The sequence below is a fragment of the Python bivittatus genome, unplaced genomic scaffold, assembly GCF_059951505.1.
Source record: "Python bivittatus isolate LINGU-HERP-01145 unplaced genomic scaffold, Pbiv_v1 ctg000020_np1212, whole genome shotgun sequence".
Classification (NCBI taxonomy): Eukaryota; Metazoa; Chordata; class Lepidosauria; order Squamata; family Pythonidae; genus Python; species Python bivittatus.
Genome location: NW_028277030.1, coordinates 4035429 through 4041428, shown reverse-complemented (window position 1 = coordinate 4041428; position 6000 = coordinate 4035429).

Sequence of the window (6000 nt, the reverse complement as noted above, 5' to 3'; positions counted from 1 at the left end):
AATGTATAGTTACACATGACAGGTTTCCAGCAATCATTTACAGAGCTTTAAATCAACAAACTGCACATCCACTGAAGACTCGCTCCTTTTTAACCCTTGCACAGTTCAAAGTGCTTGCACTTGTTCTTCAGAATGATTTTGGCTCACATGTTCTCAGCAGACAGAAGGCAGGGCAAATTATTTTCCTTAGTTCTCATCTGTTTTGTTAATATCAAATCTGTGGAGCTTTTTTTCCCCCCAAGGATCATCATTTCTTCTCAAAAAGCACCCTGGAACAATAATTTAGATAATGGAAAAAAAGTGTGGTGACCAGTTTGAAGAGCTTTTCCTAGTTTTGCCAAGAATTTAGAGCTCAGTCTTCATAAAACCTGAGGAAAGCAGCCATAACATGTGAAATTATGATTCATATTTAGCCATCAAAATAATTTCCTATGAACTTAAGAGCTATCTTTCAGAAGCAGTTTTCACTGCCCAGCTTTTGAGGAGATCACTGATACAAAAACGAAGTTTTCAAGTTTCTATTTTTACACATATATATATAAGTGTGTGTGTATGTATGTATGTATGTAGTCACTATCACTTTGAGACAGCAGAATCAAATACAAGACCATCTGGCTTGGGCAAGGAACTGTCTGCCCCCAAAGGTTAAGTAATTCATTGCTAGGGGTGGAGTCAGCAATTTCCTAATATATTCTAGTGTCATTCTGATGTAGAAACTTCACTAGGAGAAAATTGGGATGGCCATTATTTATTATATGTGTGCCTCCAACAGCAATTATATGTGAGAATTTAAGGGACTAGAAACTGTTAATATTACCTTCTTAAAGTTTTTCAACTGGGAAAAGGACTCCATAGAATATATGCCTTCTTTTTGCCACATTCCCATTCCAAGAAACTAGAGCCAGGAATCTTATAATATTATTGTCTGAGCACATGATATTCCAGAAATAATAACGTATCATTTCCCCTGTTGTTATGAATTGTTGTCCACCCATTTAAACTGCATGCATGCCAAATGATCACATATTAATAGGATATTTAATTTAGAGTCAAGACATACAACAAAATTAATTAAAATGTACACATTGGAGATAGCTTAAAATTGGGTTCTTTTAATTGGGAAATTAGCAATCAGAGCAAAGTACTATATAATAAAACCTACAAATAGGCTGACCTGTATGCTAATGCAGCTAATAGATGTAGAAGAGTTTCATAGCATAGAGAAAAGCAATTAAGTGGAGGAAGAAGAGACGGGCCAGCTTTAGTTAAGGAAATAATATGGCACAAAGAATTGGACAGAGTCACAAATAATGTAGTTTGGATCTAGACAGAGAAATTAAATTAAAAAAACATAATTCACAGACACTGGTATACCAATTTTTGCAGTTACCAGTAAGGAGAAACAAAGAAGATTAGAAAGAGAAAGGGCTGGAATTCAATACTGTTTCAAAGTAAAGAGTAAGGGAGACTTTTCTACAAAATCTGCCATAATCTGGGAGTTTATGGTATGGCCCAGAGTTATAAAGATTTCTTAACAATTATAGAACACTTTATGGTTGTACTTTAAAGTACAATCCTAGTAAGAGCACAGGAAGTGGAAGCTTAGGATAAGAGCAAAGCAAAAACTTGTTAGAAAAGGTTCCTGAATTTAGGGGAGTGGATGAACTGAACTGTAACTGCAACAGATTTTTAGGTTTAGAACAAAAGATGAAAGGCTATCCTCAGTGTTAGTATGCTAGCCATGAGTGATGAATTGAAAATTGAGGAGATTTGTACATATTCTTGTATAGGATACTAAGCTTAGCATAAATGAATGAGTGTTAAATATGTTTAAAGGTGGTGGCATTGCTCTTGACATATTCCTTTGCCAAGGCTAGATTAAATGTGCTTAAGTGTGAGGCCTTGATTGTAATAGGAGCTAGGTATAGATGAGGGATGAGTAATAGTCACCCACCAGATGGTTGAAAATAGATGTGGTTGAAGACAGAATAACCATCAGTGAGCAAAGGTACAAATCATAGTTCAGTAATACATGCTCATGACGGTGGAGGGGGGATGGCAACCCATAGAGACTGATACAGAGGACTGTTTTCAAGGCAACAGAACATAATGGACAAGACACTGATCTTGCACACATGCACACAAAAACATTAAGCTCTTCAGTTCAACTCTCCATAGGATTAAACTTTTCCTGGCCACGGAAGGCTTAGCACAGTCATATAGAAAATGAAAGGGGACAAAACATAGGATACCCTCAGGGGAGGATCTAGCAAGGCATATGTTAGCTCTCTGAAGCAAGAGTCTGAAGTCCAACTAGCACATATGACACTGGAGAAACTTTTCACTGCCCAGAACCCTGCCAAAGGAAAACTACGTCCTCTTCTGTCTCATAGCATGATTGACTTTGGGCTTGATGACTAACTTATTTCTACATTTAGCATACTGGATGGTAGATCATGACTAGAAAACTATGGATTTTGGCTGGATAGCAGAGGAACCAGACAAGGTAATAGCAAACAAGCTATGTTACATACTATATTTGACCACTAGATGGAGATATACCAATACCTTCAGATGTCAGTTTGATGTAGTTAGTTTGTAAAACTGTTCTGCAACTATCCACTTCAGCTGACAGCTAGTTCTGTCTTGAAATAACAATGCTTTGCTGATTTTTTTTTTTTTTCATTGGTGGAAGCTTCCCACTTTAATTTCTCACCACCTTATTTCATAGCTGGCTTGCTCTCCCTGGTTACCTAGCCCATTATTTGATACCTTGGTACTTGCAAATAGTTCATGTTTCAATGGATTTGATTCTCGGCCAGTATTTTATCTTTAACTATAAAGTCATGGCATGAGTTTTCTTACCTACATGGGGCTTTTTCCTGAGGTGCAGAGCCACAATGAGCTAGCATTTCTCTTTTTTAATACTTAGTGCTGAGCGTGTCCAGTCCACCTATCCCCCTTGACCTTACAAAACATCAGGCAGTCTATAACTCTTCCAGGTATTTTTGTGAAGAAAATTAAAAATTACTGTTGTGTGGTGTACTGGTGAAGTTGTTGGAGCAGGAGCTGGGAGACCCAGCTTATAGTCTACCCTCAGCCACAGAAACTCACTAGGTGACTTTGGGCCACTCACTCTCTGTCTTCCTAATCTGCTTCACCAGGTTGTTGTGTGGAACAATAGGAGGGAAATGCTATGTACACTATCTGCATCAAAAGGTGGACTATACCTCTAGTCCACAATAATATTATAACATCTGACCTAAATTATTAAGAATAAATTAATATTAACATTTATTAAAATATCAAAATATTAAATTTAAAGAAAAGGTTTGAGAAGACAAGCCTTTTGCTGAAGAATTTTTGCTAGCTACATATGATCATTTGATGTATGAAGCAGCATCCATGGCTTGTATTTTCAAAGGAAGCCAGAGGTCAGAAGCCAGGAAGACACCATAGCTTCTGACTGCAGTACAGTACTTTGGGGGGAAATAAGTTAGGGGATCCAACTGTCAGAGACTGAGCAGATTTCTTGGGAATTTCAGACCAAGTTGACTTATGAACTTGGTTGTTAGCACTTATAAATGCTTATGACATGATACTATAACCTGAAAGTCTGACTTGATTAAAAACATAACTCTTTGGATAAAGTAGACATATATACAAGTCATTATACTTCTCGTATGTAAAAGAGGACCGAATAGATACTAGCAAAATAAGAGAAAATGTGCATGGGAGCAAGACTACTTTGAATGGAAGAGGTACATAAACATTTTTTGCTTGTCTTGTGCTTGACTCAGATTCAAAAGTTGGTATACTTGCTTGATCCTCTTGGCTGTATCTTCCTATACGGTTCCCAACTTCATGATATATTTCACTGAGACAGATGGCATTAAAACATCTATGTTGTTTACTACAAGTTTGGACAGGGACACCATACATTTGTATAAATGGCACAAATGCAACGCACAATCATTCTTTTCACTGCCACAGGACGCCAAACTGATGTTTTCAGTGCTAGGGATTTCCCACTGATCTTGGCAACTGGATATATTTTAGCAACATGTTTATAAGTGTGTTCAGGCAAGGATTCCTAAATCCCCTGTTGATACTATTGAGAGATCAACCCCTGTTGATAGTATTGAGAAATGAGTACTCATTTTCCTGGTTAAGGAGGAACATGCAGATGTTCTGAACCTGTAATTTTCTGCAAACCATTCTCCTTTTTCCCAGGCTCTGAGAATTCCAAAGTCACTTAATAAACCTAATCCCCTCAGGCGGTCTCCTTGTCCTTATTTTAGAGATAAATAACAGCAGAACTTGATTCATGAAATAAATGTTTATTTTTCATGTAGAAAGTCTAGGTACTATTGGAAGGATTGCTAGAGACTACTTGCACCCCAGATTGTTCAAACAGAAGCTCAGTTCTCCCAGGCAGTGTTAGGCAGAGTGCAGATATGACCACATTCTACGCCAAAAATACACACCAGCGTTAGAGAGATTTAAATAATGCAATGTCCTTATCTTGTTCTCCAAAGAAATCCAGCCAGAAGTTATAAAATATATCTGGTTGTTTATTGAGAAAAATAAAAACTACATAAAATACAAGTTTCATGCAAAACATATAAAAATCACTTCTTCTCATATATGTGGCACCCAAGACTTATCCAATACACAAGTTTAACAAAGTCTCTAGCCAAAAAACTCTCAGAGAAGAGGTACACTACTTAGTTATTAGTTACTACTACATAACCTATAAAACTGATTACATGATGACTAAAATCCTACTAAGCAGTGAGGCATATAATCACCCACAATTTATTGACACTATGCACCTCCCCTTAGGTAACTAGCATACAGACACCAATTTTTTTTTTTTTTTAATCTGCGCTCAGTCATTCCCGACTCTGCAGTGACTGCTTGGACGAGTCCTTTTGCAGTTTTCAAGGCAAGGTGTTTCGGAAGTGGTTTGCCAGAGCCTCCTTCCTAGAGCAGAGCCCAGCTGGCAAGCACAGGAGGCGGGGTTTCCATTGCTTCGCACCCTTTTCGGGCGTGCGCGGTTTTTCGCGCTTACCAGCAACTGCTCCCGACTCTTTTGCAAGGCGCTGCCAGCATTTTTCCTCCCACCGGAGTGAGAGTCCCCATTTATCTACTCACGTGAGTTTTCGAACTGTTGGGTTGACAGGAACTGGGGAGGAAACAGGAGCTCACCCTGTTAACGCGAAGGCTGGACTCGAACCGCTGAAGCGTCGACCATTTCTGGCCGGCAACTTTCAGCGTCCTTAAGCCGCTGCGCCACCATGTCCCCCTATACAGACGCCAATAGGTGGCAGTAAATAGCAGTATACAGTACGTGCAAACCAGAAAAATAAATGCAGATGGCCTGACTTTTGCAGTCAAAACAATTGTTTGGAGATAAGCGATTTGTTCTTCTTCCCATGGGAATATCCTAACAGGCAGCTGTGTTCCTTGCAAGTACTTTTAACACCACAGCTACAAACAATATGAACAAGGTAATTTTAATTTTGGTATTGAGGAAGAGTATGACTTATTTTATCTAAGCTGGAAATTAAAATACCAAAATGGAAATGATAGTGGAATTGATTTCCTAAAAAAAAATACTGAGGAAGTAAGTGCAACTACTGCTTCCTAAATAGGAAGAGGGCTAATTACAAGGATGGAGAATTTTCTAAATTTACAAGAGATTTTTATCAACATACTGCCCTGAAGGGGCAAGCATAGTTGATTACATTTGATTTCAGCATTAAGGACAAATTAACAACTTCTCTGTCTCTATCCCTAGTCATAAACCCTCAAGCTTTTGCCATCAAACCAAAAGAAGAAAATTGCACATTGCAGTATAATTAATCCATATATGACATTTTGACTTTCATGAACCAGAAGTGTTTTTCCCACCAAGTATCGGCAACAGGAAAACTTGTTTATTAATTACAGCCAAAAAAAAAAAGTTTTAGTTTTTGGAGATGTGGAGACAAACAA